At 30.5% G+C, this 15,245-nt stretch overlaps 1 protein-coding gene across 2 annotated transcripts in view; it reads right to left on the reverse strand.

Annotated features, from left to right (window-relative positions):
• LOC119081745 overlaps positions 1–15,245 on the reverse strand; it is a 67,441-nt gene that overhangs the window by 35,980 nt on the left and 16,216 nt on the right. For both annotated transcript variants that reach the window (XM_037190917.1, XM_037190916.1), the window contains exon 2: positions 11,812–11,858. The gene's annotated coding sequence lies outside the window, so the exon portion shown is untranslated. The remainder of the gene's footprint in view (positions 1–11,811; positions 11,859–15,245) is intronic.

Consider the following 15,245-nt stretch of genomic DNA (forward strand, 5'->3'; position numbering starts at 1 on the left):
GGTCGTTACACGTTGAGCAGGTAAACGAACCGACAGTTTTAATTACAAACGGAAATGAAACTATTCGTAACTTGTTTGAGTTAAGCTTCGAATAAAAGGTTGGGCTGTTTAATAGGGTTAGCATAAATATATATAAAAAAACAAGTTTAATGCTTTTCGATTTATGCTATGTTTATTTTCTGTGGAAACTTGGCGCTGATAACACTAGTAATTACAAGACATTATAGAATGCCCTTTTAAGTAAATTAATTTCTTTTTATGCACGTATGTTGTGTAAACGACGGTAACATCGTGTTATCATATCAAGTTATCATAATCACCACAGTCATGTAACAATAAAGGGTGCGGACAATAAAAGCTTTCTTTCCTGTGGATTCAGTAATTTTCTGCGCAATTTGTTTTTCATTTTTCACAGACAACGTGTTGTATTCGTGCAAGCTTGTATATACAGCATAGAATTAATTAACGTAGAAGGTTCTTTCAGACGTAGCTTTTTTTTTAAATAAAAGTAAATCGCGGTGATGTGTTTATATTTAAAAATGAAATAAAATGCTGAGTAAGAATGCTCTTTGTTAAATTAATAAAACCATCAATCATTATCATGATAAATAAAGCTAAATGGTCTTTCATTGAGTTATAAATAATCATGTTGTTACAGTGGATTAGAATCCGAAGAAAATCGGTAGACAAACGCGTATTATTCTGCGTTTTTTCTGGTTCTTTATTCAATTCCTTTTGAACATATCTTGCGGAAATGTAAAAGTTTAGGTTCGTCCACAACAATTTGAGTTAATGTAGGTTAATTTGATAGACATTAACGTAATTTGCTGTATTTAATATTCCATTAAACGTTTAAGAAAGCTTTCTAACGATAAACAGCGACATTTGTTTAGAGAACATCGAACGTTAATGATACCTACATTAGTCACCTATTACTAATGATTCTAGTTCTATCAAATTAGCCGACGTATCAACAAAAATTTGTACGTTAAAACTATCTGATCTACTGAAAAATAATCAATTGGAATTGGCTATGAAATAAATAAAAAATCTCAAAACTTTGGAGGTGTGGTCCTAAATTCTTTTTTTTGTCTTACACTGAAGTGATGAAGCTCAATCAATCACACTTGAATTAATTTACTTTGGTTGTTGGCAGATCTGCATAAATTCTTAACCATTTTTTTTCGCCAAAATTGGCCAACTGAAACCGTTTTTCACAAGTTCACGAAGACACGATAAAACTATAACGTATAGTTTTTGATTGATGATACAAAAACGACGTACAAAAAAGGTATATAATATCTTCATGCGTTCGTTTTTGCATGTTCGCTGGCAAGTGTATTAGCATGGAACACATCAAAATTCAAGAATAAATGTCAGCCATAGACAGTAAGGTATGCGGTTTTCTTTCAGCGCATTCAATTGATCACTTATATAGAAGTTGTTTCACAAAATACCATTTTAAAGAGTACAAAATACAATGACTTACTCAATTGAATTCTACCAGAAGCTACAGAAATTACATTTAATTCACCACATAAAACTTACTATTGTTGACTCTAAGAGTTAAGGTAAATTAAGAAGAAAAACTTATTTTAAATTAATAAACAAATTACCCAGAAGAAATAGTAATCAAAATAATGATTTATTATGCATGTAGTTCTAGAAAATAATAACAAATCCCAGAAACATTTTCGATTGTCTGCGCCGAGGTTTTCTTACTCTCAATGTAAGACACTCATACAGATTCAAACAACAACAGCCAAACATATTATTAAATAATTTTTTTTTCGGCCTAATCATGTTTAATAAAATATTATTTTGTATATCATTTCATTAGTTCAAATTGAAAATTGCATTTACTGTATACGGTTGAATGGCTGCATTGCACTTACACCAATGAATCAATCAAGAAATACATTTATTAACCTATTTAAATGCTGTTTTGTTGTTGAATTTGTATGAATTGTTAAAATATCTACTGATTTGTAATACACAACAGAGTATTGAAATAATGAAAAAAGAACTAACGACGTGAGGCCTTGAGGTGTAAGAAAAAATGATCATCTTTGGAGATTTATCGAAGTCGTACTAGGGGCTTAATGTTATAAACTGGAATATCTCATTGGTTCGTTAAGCTTCAAATAAATTTAAATTTTCCTCATATTCTGTTTCACAGAGAACGAGAGTATCTATACCAAATCTATCGACTTAAACACATTTTAAACTTTTAGAAAATACTAATCATCTAATCTTCTACATATGTTGAATAAAGAGACTTGTTCATCTAATCTTCTCCGGACGATCCAGAGTGATGACAAGTTTTGGAGTTTTGGGTTAGTAAGGCTGTTAAGTAAAATGACTATAACAAATGATGATGGTGTTCTCTTACATAGTGAAATGTATGGCGAAACAAAAGAAGTACAAGATTTGGTTTCAGTACGTGACTCTTTTAACAAAAGTGCTAATAGATTTATTCGTTTTATAGCCTCTTGAATGTTAACTAAGCGTTGATGGCAAATTCTTGCATCAATTCAACTCTGTAAACGAATAGCGAAAAGAAAAAATATTTTCTGCAAAAGTCGTAAGACATTACTCAGCAATTATTGGAGAACAGTTTGATAATCCAGGAAATGAACACATTATTCTAATCTCGTCAGCAGCATCTAATCATCAGTAAACAGTTGACCGTCAATAGAATTAGAGTCATATTTCAGTTAGGATAAAAACACCATAAAACCACAAAACAGCAAATTACGCGTTCCAAGTAGAATTTCATTGCATTCATTCAAAACAAATAAGAGAATCGTATTCAAAGGTAAAATGTATATTGCGCCGCGTAAATATGCACATAATTCATATCTGCATTTCCTTTATTATTAAATCAAATCATTCAGAAGTCAATAACTTCTCACCACACTCGGTGTTACTGTATGTACATATTTGAATGGTGATGACAAACTAGCATATTATAAAAATTTAAAATTGTTGAACGAACATAGACATTTTTCTGCAAAATATGTAAAAGAGTCAGTGTGGTTGGTTCGCATAATCAATGTATAACGAAGGTGTTATATGTTAAACATATAGCAGAAGCTTCTTCAACAGTTAGTCGTCTTCAACTGCGTACAACGTAATGTTGGTACGATACCATTCGGTTATATTGTAAATTTATAGGAGAAGTTGTCAATAAAATGTATTGGAATGTCAACAATATTATTTACTTGTCCATTTTATGAGAAAACTGTTAATTGGTAACATACAAGGGCAGTCAATCGAATCCGTTAAACATGTTTGGCTTGTCACCAGCTACCAGACACTAGAAAGTTTCGATGAGGAAATGTTTATGAGAAGAAACGATCTTATTAATCGAACGGTTTAATGAGTTTGATTGCAGCTGTTGGTGTAATTGAAATTTAAGCATAATTTCATTTCAAATGTGTATGCGTAACGCATACGAAACGTGTCGTGTTTAGGTATAATTTCCTTATAAATTGAACAAGCTAAGCTTTGGATGTATGCATACTTATACTTGTACACCAAGGATAGTCAATACATTCAAAAAGCGTAACGAAGTGGCTATGACAACAACAAAAAAAGTGTTTGGAAAACTATTGAAGTAAAAGATTTTGTGTAAATTCTTCAAAATTACTTCGAACAAAAGAAGTAACAGATTCGATAATTATTCTACCGATATGCTTGTCATCTGTTTAATACTGAATGTTGTGGGCTGAAACCATACATTGAAAGCATTGTACCCAATTTCTTGTTATATTTGTAAAACGAGAGGTCATTGCGATATACAAATATTTTCTTTAAACTAAAGTCTAGAAAATAATAATAAAAAATCCAGCCGCTTTAAACACATTAACTCGTATTTGTTTACCCTGCAAACAATTTCGTGCAAATATTGATCGTTTTTTTATGATTATTTACTCAAAATGTTTTTATTTTTAAACTTTTTTTTTCAGTTGGAATACTTATCATTGGCTATAAATACTGTTATAATGACAATGCAGAAAATTCTCTACGAACTTACATTTTTTGTTCTTCTTGAGTAATTGTGCATGTTGAAAATTTACGAGCTAAGACAAGAGTTAATGTACTAGAATGTCTAGAATGGCTACAGATTTTTTTTCAAATCTCTCGCTCTCTCTCTCTATCTCTCTTTCCGTGAAATAATTGGATATTGAGCACATTACGTGATACAATTAAATATATATAATACCATTTTTTATGCTTAAATAAAATTATTAAAGATCGCGCGATGAGATTACATTGCTTTTTTTAAATGTAATTTCAATCAAATTATAAAAATGCTTTGGTTAAACGTATTTGGATTGGTTGAAATGTAGAGTTATGTTGACAGGTGATTGTGTTTTTTATAGGTTATGTTTAAATAGACGTTTTTTATGTTTTAAATAAATTGTTAAGGTTATTCCGTTGTTGAATTTTAAGTTCACTACATTTCAACCTATCTTTGAAGAAAAACTCGTTTTCTTATGGCTATTTACTTTCGATTATAGGTTCTAGGTTTAAGCCGTCGCGACGAAAATAGGAACAAATATGATCAAATATCGTCAGTGTTTTCTAGAAATATATTAATTGAGGAATTTGTTTTAGTTTCTAACAGAACATTACTTAAGTCTGGGGAATATTTAGTATACAATGGGAGAGTAGATCAAGAACAACAGATCGTATGATGAAAAGTAAACCCTAAAATGACTAGTTATCAACAACCACGACTAAAATAAATAAGAAGTACTAGACTTGGTATCTAACACTATACACTTTATACAAAATAATTCAATTTATAATACTATGAGATACCTCTTGCCTCGCATTTAAAGGGTTTCAGCTGCTTTTGGTCACATGAACTGCTAAGAAATACCTTAAGAAAAATAACAAATTTTGGAAAATTGTAGTAGATTCGGGGAAGGACCTGAAGACTGTTCATGTATGGCAAAATTATCTTATTAAATTCAAGAAGCCAGAAACATTGAATATTTTTTTTTACATTCTCAACTCTTTTAAATTTACATGGTCACATTTGTAATGCAAACTCGGTTAGACTTAATGCATATAAATGTATACTGTATAATGCCTACACAAAGTAGGGCACGTGCTATTGTTGTTTATGCTAAAGTAAAACAATTATCGTTGTTAGTCATACACAAAGATTTGACATAACTTTAAACAGAGTTTTCTTGTAGAATTAATAAATTAAATCTCGTGTTTATGTTTCGTTTGTTGTGAATATGGAAATATCAAATTTGTTTGAAAACATGTGAAATTTGAATATTGCTTTATGTCAGCGGGTAACAAATATACTCCATTCGATGGTAATATTAATAAACTAACCGAACGGTTTTTTTTGAATTTGAGAATGTTTAACAAACAAAACTCGATTATTGTGCAATATTTGAAATTGAATAATTAGCGTTGAGTGTCTTTTATTCATTATTACTTAAGCAAATGCGTTTTCCATTCTTATAATATGGTTATTTACGTACTTCTGTTCACTCACTAACTGATTCAAGAAAAAAAAGTGAATTGGAATACAGAGACGGTGTTTTGTCTGTTTTAAATACATAATTAAAAGGCGACAGCGACACAAATGGACTTTTTATGAAAATGAAAATAAGAAGAAAAAAAATTCCCATCAGCTTTTAAAAGTGTGTATTGTGGACGGAATTTGAAATTCTTAGTCAAGGTCATTGTTAATTGATTACATAGAAGCATTTGATTCGCATAAACATTTGTGTAAAATAAATTAGCTTGTAATGTTTCTGCCAATGAAAGCGGTTGATATTTCCATTATACTTTTTCCCACTAATGTCTGCAAAAAAGTATTTTCTTGTGCTTTTTTGCAATCAATTAAATGTGGTACTCTAATTCTTCTTGTACAAAATATGTGATATATTTGAGTCAAGGTAGCTTGTTATTTAGAATTTATAATCATTTGTCCAGATTCACTGTCAGTTCCATCAAACCGAAGGAGTTTTAAAACAAATTGTGGTATAAATAGTCAGCTTTCAGTCACAAATGGTGACACCTTAAATACATTTAAAGGCGTTCCCACTCTGTCAGTTACTGTCATCTGTCCCTAGAGTTGTAAAATAGTTTCTGAGTTCTGTGTTAAAAAGTTTTTACGATATAATTTCTTACACGAAACCTTTGTCGAACAGCAACTACAAAATTTTGACAACAATGACTTTCGACAACGTGGTCTTAGGCATAATGCAATGAATGAAGTAATAGATTGTGTATAAAACACTATACTTTAAATGAAAGAAGTAAGAGCAATCTTTATATGAGAAATCAGTTGATAGTACAGTTGCTTACTGTTTCTAAAACGTTAATACGATCATGTCTTAGTACTTCGTAGATCATTATCTGGACGCAGTTGGAGTAAAAGCGAGAGAAAAGGCGTGTATGATTCTTCTCTCTATACCGCCAACAAAAATTATGATGCCCACAACACCAATTATAATCTTGCAAATTTATCTCTACCGTATATATATATATATATATAGCCCTTCATGTAGATAATATATTTGAAATTCTGTATTTACAACTTGAGAAATAACATCCATAGCCAAATGAACATAAAATCGATACCACAACCCATCTTTAGCATCAAAAATCACACATTAAAATCATAATTGCAAGCATGTTATGCTCCTTTTCTATAATTTTCTCCTTGCACTCAAATAAACGATAATTTTGCTTGCCACTTAACCTGCATATCCATAATTTACTGGCTAGATACTTAACAAAAGTTGTAAATAACTAAACATGGTAATTATAGACGACACGTTAATATTCATTTATTTGTTATGTTCTTTGCGATTTAACAAATTGAGTGTAGGGGTTACAAATTAGCTCTTTTGTAGAGGAGTGAGTGATGGTTTTGCCATTCTCTGGCGTATACCACCTAACATAATTCATCTTCATTAAGTGCAACAATAACAAGGAAACACATTTGACTAAACGTGCAGAGGCGATGCATACCATATGTGTGTGCATCGTACTTCGACCCTTTATCTATAAATTAAAACCGTCCAAATACTCAATATTAAAGTGTGATTGAAGTTATTCCGACATAAAATTCAGCAAATATAAATTAGTTAACGATTTTTGATTTATATCTCCATTATACGACTGTTTAAAGTCGTATCTGTTCATATATCCTCAAAATCGTAAATCACCGGTCAAACAAATGTTTAATATTAATTCGTTCCAGTTTTCGCGGTTCATGTCACATGTGGAGCTATATCAGCTATATAACATAAGTGATTTGGTGACTCTATTACATTTCAACTGAAATGTTTCGTACTTTTGGTTATGCCAGTCCAGTGCAGGCCACACACCGTCTAAATTTGCAAAGCATTTCATGACACACATGCTAAACGACGAATAAATTAAATTCAAAGTATTACTCACTCATGTGGCATATATTTATTAGAAACATATTCCGTATATATATCGCATTTACCATACGGTAAAATGAATTAATTCGATCGGCTTGAGCATAATCGTTAGCATTGCAGCCGTAAATAGATATTCCTTCTCTTTGTTGTCACCAACATTGATATTAATTTGATGTAAATCTACCATGAGCTATATGCTTTTATCGAATATAAACTATAAGTATTGGCGGTTAAGTTACAAAGAAGCGGTCGGACTTTTTACTTCATAGCTTAAGCGATAGTTACAAAAGACAAAACGAACAAAGAAAAACCATTTCTGCTATAAGTGCCTGACTGCGCAATCAAAATTTCTTAATGGTGTTAACACTTTCGAATACTATTTATTAGAATCGGGTAGGCCGCTGATAACCTATCTTCAAGTACCTGCGTAGCAAGTCGCACGTATTTTAATATCAGTGTGACCTAATTATGAATCCATCAAAATTTATAGGGCTGTAATCTTCCTATAGTAGCCGATGAATTAACAAAAAATTAAACAAATCGAGAACAACAAATTGTTACATAAAACAAGGTAAATTGCACACAGAACACGTGTGTGTCTGTTTTCACCACATTGAGGTTTCCTCATACACTTTTTTCTGTGTGTTTCAGTTAAGTATAGGTATACACAAGAAATGAATTAAACCAAATAGTGTTATGAACCTTGATGGTGATACAAATAGTTGAGCCATTATTACACATAAGATACAACGCTATTTCAATTTAACAAAGATCAAATTTTTTAAATTCTGTCAATATCGGTAAAATATTACTTTGATAGATCAAAGGTTTGTGTGTTACACTGAAAAAATCTTTATGAGAATAAAAAAAAACGGATTTTTGATTGCTCGTTCTTTCTTTAGATATACAACAAACAATAATTGATTGTATGATTACTGAAAAAGTGTATTTCAAACAATAATTGCTGTTCAGGCTGTTACATTAATATGAGTTAAAACGTTGATGGTTGACCCAGTTTTTATTTTCGTTTATAACTGATTCATTCATTCGATATTGTTTATCATTTAATATCTGTTCTAGGATGCTTTTGTTCGCTTATGACCTTATTTCGCTATCGAAAATATGGAAAAATTGGTTTATACCTCAAAATATAAATTGATTGAAGGCTGGGTGTGTGTGGCACTTATGATTAAATTGAAATGAATGGCTTTGGTAACTTTCCTCGACTAATAGATATTTTTTTATCACATTTTATAGAAATGTAGTAACAGTATTAAGTACATGACGTCGCATTTAACCATCACATTACGCACGCAACCGAAAATTACAATTTCTAATTGTTTGATTGCAATTACTCTGTTTATCGATAATGTTTCAGGCATGAAGCTTATCAGAAGTTTGTCAACAGGTGGATCCTGTACATAATATATGTCTATCAAAGATAATAAAATTTTCCGAATTTCATTTGTTCGGAACAGCCGCAACAGTAACTTAAATAAATACCATGGTTTAAAGTCGATAGGTTTGATTTCCTGAGCATATGTTTTTCGAAAGCACATTTAAATATCAGTAAGCTACTGGACTTGGTGAAATGGGAAGATGAAGGAAATTGATAAATTTGAAATTTCAAACGGTTAAATGAACTACACATTCATAACCTATCAGTCCATATAAAACAAATTTAACAGAGAGAAACGTTATATTTTGAACGATCATGGCAAAGAAAAATTTCTTTCTACACAAGTCTTTTGTCTTTTTATGCCACATAAAGCTACGTATAGGATTAACATATGTTCAGAAGATTGTATGTACATTTTCCACTCCCTCTACACATTTATATATATGCAACATTTCATTATGTTAATAACATGCACAAATAATCCAATAATAGTAACACAGAATCACAGAACATTCATTTGAGTTTGACCATTTCGTATATGTATATCCAACATGCATTATTATTTGGTTTGGTTTTGAACATACAAGAGATATGTATACCATTGCATCTCGCATCTTTTAAACGAAACGACGGTTTTCTTCTTATAATAATAAATGTGTACACCAACAACAATAATGTACTCTGACTGTGTCCGACCGAAGTTAACGGTATCACCGTGTACTTTTATATTTTATCATCATGCATTTACCATCATGTGTACGGATGGCAAATATATATATATATATATATATATATATATATACAACAAAAATGTGTGCACATTATAACATACGGTCAAAAAGAACATTTCGTTTTTTTTACACAACCATCTCGGTTATTATCCCGCGCAACTTTGTTGTTATAAAACATTTAAATATACCTTTGGTCTGCAGATTGGTCTCGTAGATGTGGTATTGAATTCTTGAGGATCGAGGAAATAGCGTTGGGAGAGAAAATAAGAAATGTGTGTGACCACAAATTGCCTTACCATCATTATTCTTATGTGAGATATGGTTGGAATTGTTGATAGGTTCGTTTAGGTTTCGATTGACATTTGAGATTAAAATAAAATATATTTGACATTGTAACTAACAAACGAGTTGTTGATTATGGTATTTTATGTTCAGTTCTTATGGCATTATTTTCTACGATAGATGTAATGTTCATGTTCATTTAAACAATGCAATGTTATATTGATGATGACTGTAAAGATATAATGGAAAAAATTTCTATCTAATGCATTCCTTCCTTTATACACCAATACAACACCGAATTGTCCAATGACCTATATTTGTTTGAATTGAAAAAAATATTTAAAAAATTAAAATTAAAATAAACAAAAACGCCCATCAACAAATGGCTAAATTATTTTGTGAACGAGAGAAAAAAAATCATCAAATGCCGTGTGCGTTAATCTAACTGATCTAATTTTTCATTAATATATTCCACACAAATCTTAATCGAGAATACAATCTAAAAACAATATGTTACAAATTATATAACATGTTAGCAATTACAACAAAAAAATTATGTATTGGGTTATTTTACAGAAGAGAGAAAAAAAAATCAATTGTCAAGGTAAAGTTTTTATTATTTTTTTACTTGAATGAAAAATAAGACCTTTAACTTAGCGTATGTAATTTATTGTTCACTATGTGTTATTAAACATTATTTATGTTTCTTTGAATTTAGCGCGATTTGCGAATGCTATTGTTGTTAGCAAAAAAAATCATGTAAACACATTGAATACATGATGAATATTTGGTGCACTTTATGATGACACATTCATTTAAACAGCGATCTATCAAATAGAACGAAATTAGCAAAAGGTGGAACGCTATTGTGCTTTTGGATTTTCAAAAGTCCTTCCATATAAACTTCATACAGAATGAATAAAATACAGCAGAGCAAAGGCTAGTCATATGTTACTGACATGTCTTTACATAGTAAAATCAATGTTGAAATAAATGAAGTAAAAGATTTAGCTTAAAACACTTTTCGCTTCTTTGACCAAACTAAGTATTTTATGATTTAACGCGAATCAATTGCTGTTTATAAAAGAATTTAAGGTATTATACAGTAAAATGAAGTATGCGTAAAAGATAAATGCTTTGAAGAGATGTAACAGATTATAATGAACCAGCAACCACTTGCCATTAATGAAAGATTTATCTTTTGTATATTTCAGATATGGAGAGAAAAAGTGAAATTCTTCATGTTTTCTGTTTTAAGAGTTGCTCTGGTTTGTAAATGATTCCACACAAAATTTATTTAACAAATGTAAATCTAGATTTTTTATTTTAGTATTTTATTCCTGCTAGAGCGGCATGCCTAACCGAAATTTAGAAAATGAAAATCTTGATACCGAATTTCTCTTAAATTGAACTCCCATAAATTAAAAAAACATGTCGAAATTCCCTTTTCTCATTATTAAATGAAACAAAATGAAGTAAACGATTTGACGATGCTTTGTACAACAGGACTAACAGATTTAATGACTATACCGCGATCCGCTTACAGTTTCTAAAAGATTTTTCCTTAGTAAATTTCATACACATATAACACATATCGTAAATTATTGACTCGAAATGTATTTGTAATTCACAGTGACATCGATAAAAATGTCACATAAATTCTGATCAAAACAAGGTATTAAAGTGCATCAAATTTTTAAAAGATATAAAACACTATATGGGTTTGGTCAGGCTTTCCAGCATACCTCCCGCATTATAAGTAAGTGAAAATATTTAATTTACAACGTTAAAAATTGAGTATGATTGAGTGCATCTGTTGCAAGTTTGATTTTATAGCCGATTTACAGAAACAACAATTACAACCACACATTCTCTATTCGAATCTAATATAAGTATTCTTGATGGGTGTGCATCATAATAATCATAATATTCGAGTAGAAATGCCAGATTTAGTGTTAGGGCTTACCTTAAAATATCATTGATTTTTCTTCGACAAGATTGTTCCAAACAAATCTGTAAATAAACAAAAACTGAGTTAGAATAACCATTTCATCTCATTATTTTGATGATCTATAAAAATAACAAACAGAAGCATTATAATAGACGTTATTGCACTATCCTATTTGAATATTATGCTTATTACATAACTGTAAAGTCAATGCCACACTAACTTCTAACAATACACCCAATTTAGTTCTCTTTTTTGACAATTTTACGGTTGTCCAAATTCAAAATATAATTTAGAAACTAGTATTAATGGCATACATAGCCACATATATACGCAGATATATAGTTCGCCCATTAGAAGCAATTTATGAATTGTGAAATTTAAAAGAAAATTCAAACAGAACCACTACATGGAACAAATTATCTTTTTTTGAAGAAAAAAAAAATCATACGTTGGTTTCGTTGCAGCACCTAAAACGTTGATTGTACAGTGAGTGTGGTACTCATGTGTGGTCGTATTATATGCCACATAAATAGCCGAAAATAAGTAACTGTATGTGGAATTAAATTAAATTAAATTAAAGTAAATCAATTTTCTAGTTCAATCGTTGACGAGAGCGAGACTTTATGGTCTGTTGACCTTTACCATCAGCAAAAATTTTATGGTTTGTTTAGTTTGTCGTTTTTGAAGAGTACGATATACTTCGCAATACCATTTATCGTCAGGGTTGCGGTGCTATTTTGAATACCGTAAATTGTTTTGAAAAAATTAAATATAATGTGCCACATCCACATGGGCCCACTTTCTTTCATTTTAAGTTCTACAAACCGCAACATCTATTATAATTAGTGAATCTGTTACTTCTTTTTATCAAAGTATTTGCAACAGATTTATCTAAAATCTCTTACATCACTAGTTCGAACAACTTATTGGCTATACATATAAGCTCACATTACCTAGAGCACATTCATTATTTCTGTCGTTTTTGTCGATAACGTTGACGTCGAGGAGAGGGTGTATAATATTTCGGATTTTAAATTATAATTTTTTTTTGCATTAAATGCGAGACTGTTCTACGTCCTCACTTTCAATAAGTTTACTGAAAGGAAACGGTTAAATATGACCGATTGATTCGGGCCAAATGTGACAAGGACAGGACAATAAAATATTAGACACATCGAAAATAAATTCATGTCTTGCATTTATGGATTGAAATTGGAAACAAGCAACTGACATGTAAATCGTTCGAAATAAAATTGCATTTCACGCTAGATATAATACGATCGTTTTGCATATTTTTGCAGTCGATGTTGAAACCTATCGGAGCTCATAAAATTCACTCTTGACATGCCGGTGAAAATGTTTCATTATCAAAAACATATAATCTATTGCTGTGGTGACGCAAATAAAAGAATGAATAAAATTTCAGTGATTCACTGCAGAATTTGATTTTTTGTGTGTGTATATTTTCACAATTTCAGCAATTTATCATGTTACACTGTCATAAGAAAAAGATTTGTGACTGTCAACATTGTACGATTTTTAGAAACTGGTAATCATTATCCACAACGACGTCAATACTAAGCGAAGAGCTTCATCCAGGGAAAACCAACTGTTATAGATTGAAATAAGCAACATGGTTTCTGTCACTGTTTCGATCTTAGAGACAGTGCAATTCAATTTCATTACACCTCAAAAGTTTTAAAGAATTATTTTTGTCAACATCTCTACAGGGCATGACGACAATGGCAAGGAAACAACTAAACAAAAGTGTAGAGTCATACCATGTTTCATGTAAAAGTCTAGCGAATCATAAACGAAATGAAATACATGTTGAAACTAATGAAGTAAATAGAGTTTAAGCAAAGCACTGCGTAATTAAGAAAGAATTTGGAATCGATTTGAGCGAGAAGTACAATTATCGGAAAGACAATATCGCAGAGCTCTCATACGGAGGTATTTAACAGTGTTCGACAAAGGAAAACTAAAATCATATATTTAACTTGATAGTTGCGTGTGACTGAAACATAATTTTTCTTTTTCATTTTGTATTATATCAATGGAAGAAATTTAACACATTTTCTTTTTCGGGGGTTATGCAATGATTACGAACAAAAAATACATAATATTTTTAGTGGGTAATTCTTGTGAACTTTTATGTTCATATGAACATGAACATTATGATTTATGATTTATTTTTTGTGCGATTAATCGAAACATTTATAAAAGTCTGTTAATTTTACAAATAAACTTTTGATTGTCTCTAAATTATTTTCGAATTAGTGTAGAGGTGTTAAAGTTCCTCACAAGTTTTATTCAATGCTACTCGAAATGAGCTTCCGTATAATGATTATATAGGTGATGGTAGAGAAGGCTATCATTTTGGTTAACATCAAAGTTTATTGATTTGTTCTACGTTTCATTCGAGGCTAAAGCAAGTGTTTTGCGTTTTTTTTTTCGCATCACGCAGCCAATTACAACCGAATCACCTTAAGAGAAGTAATGAAGCTGTCAGTAAAATTCAATTAATTATTTTACACTTTTTGTGGATTTCGACTCGGATTTAACAGTTTAAATTGTGATGTCATGTGAATTGTTTTTGTACCCAGTGTTTTGTGCTTACAGTCTGAAAACAAAAAAGATATTTGCAAAAAGTGGTATGTTAGACATAGGATCGAAGCTATGCAATAGACCAGTCGTTGCAGTGGGAAATAATTACATTTCAGATAGCCAGGATTAAAACATAAAACCGTATGCCCAGGATTTACCAAGAAAATTATGGTTATACCGGACAATTGGAAAGTTAATTTCAAATGGAATTAAATTGACTATCTGTATATGGTTTCGATGAAATAATAAAAGGTTAAAAAATTAATTAAGTCATTAGCGCAATAAAAAAAAACTTTCAGATTTACAAACAACGATCATACGCAAAAGAGAAGATGATCAAGAAAATGAAAGTATTGATTTTTCTTCGTTATTGAACCTAATTGCTCTGTTATTATTTTCAAATTTGTCTGTATCTATTTCCTTCATGTCGAAAACCATGCAGAAAAACCATTACTTTTTATCCGAAAACAATCAAATTAACCACCATACCATCCATCTATTAACCTTATACATACAATATACCTTTTGCTTACTATGGAAGAAAATTAACTTTCTAATCAGTGTTTATTGTTTAATTGTAAAAACACACAAAATAACGAATAAACGTTGCATAAGCCATTGAATGAATAAGAAATAAAAAATATATTAAAGAAACAAGAACCATCCGATGAATGCATTTACAGATAGCTGCAATCATGTATCAAAACTTTAGCCTAAAAGCGCTACAATATCGCTCAATATGTCATCAAGAAGGAAGTTGCAATATAATTAAAGAATTGTAAGTTTTATGTGAGTTTTGGTTTTAGTTGTAAAGAACAATATTGTGGTTAGTAGTCTGCTGG

This window comes from Bradysia coprophila, unplaced genomic scaffold (assembly GCF_014529535.1).
Source record: "Bradysia coprophila strain Holo2 unplaced genomic scaffold, BU_Bcop_v1 contig_358, whole genome shotgun sequence".
Classification (NCBI taxonomy): domain Eukaryota; kingdom Metazoa; phylum Arthropoda; class Insecta; order Diptera; family Sciaridae; genus Bradysia; species Bradysia coprophila.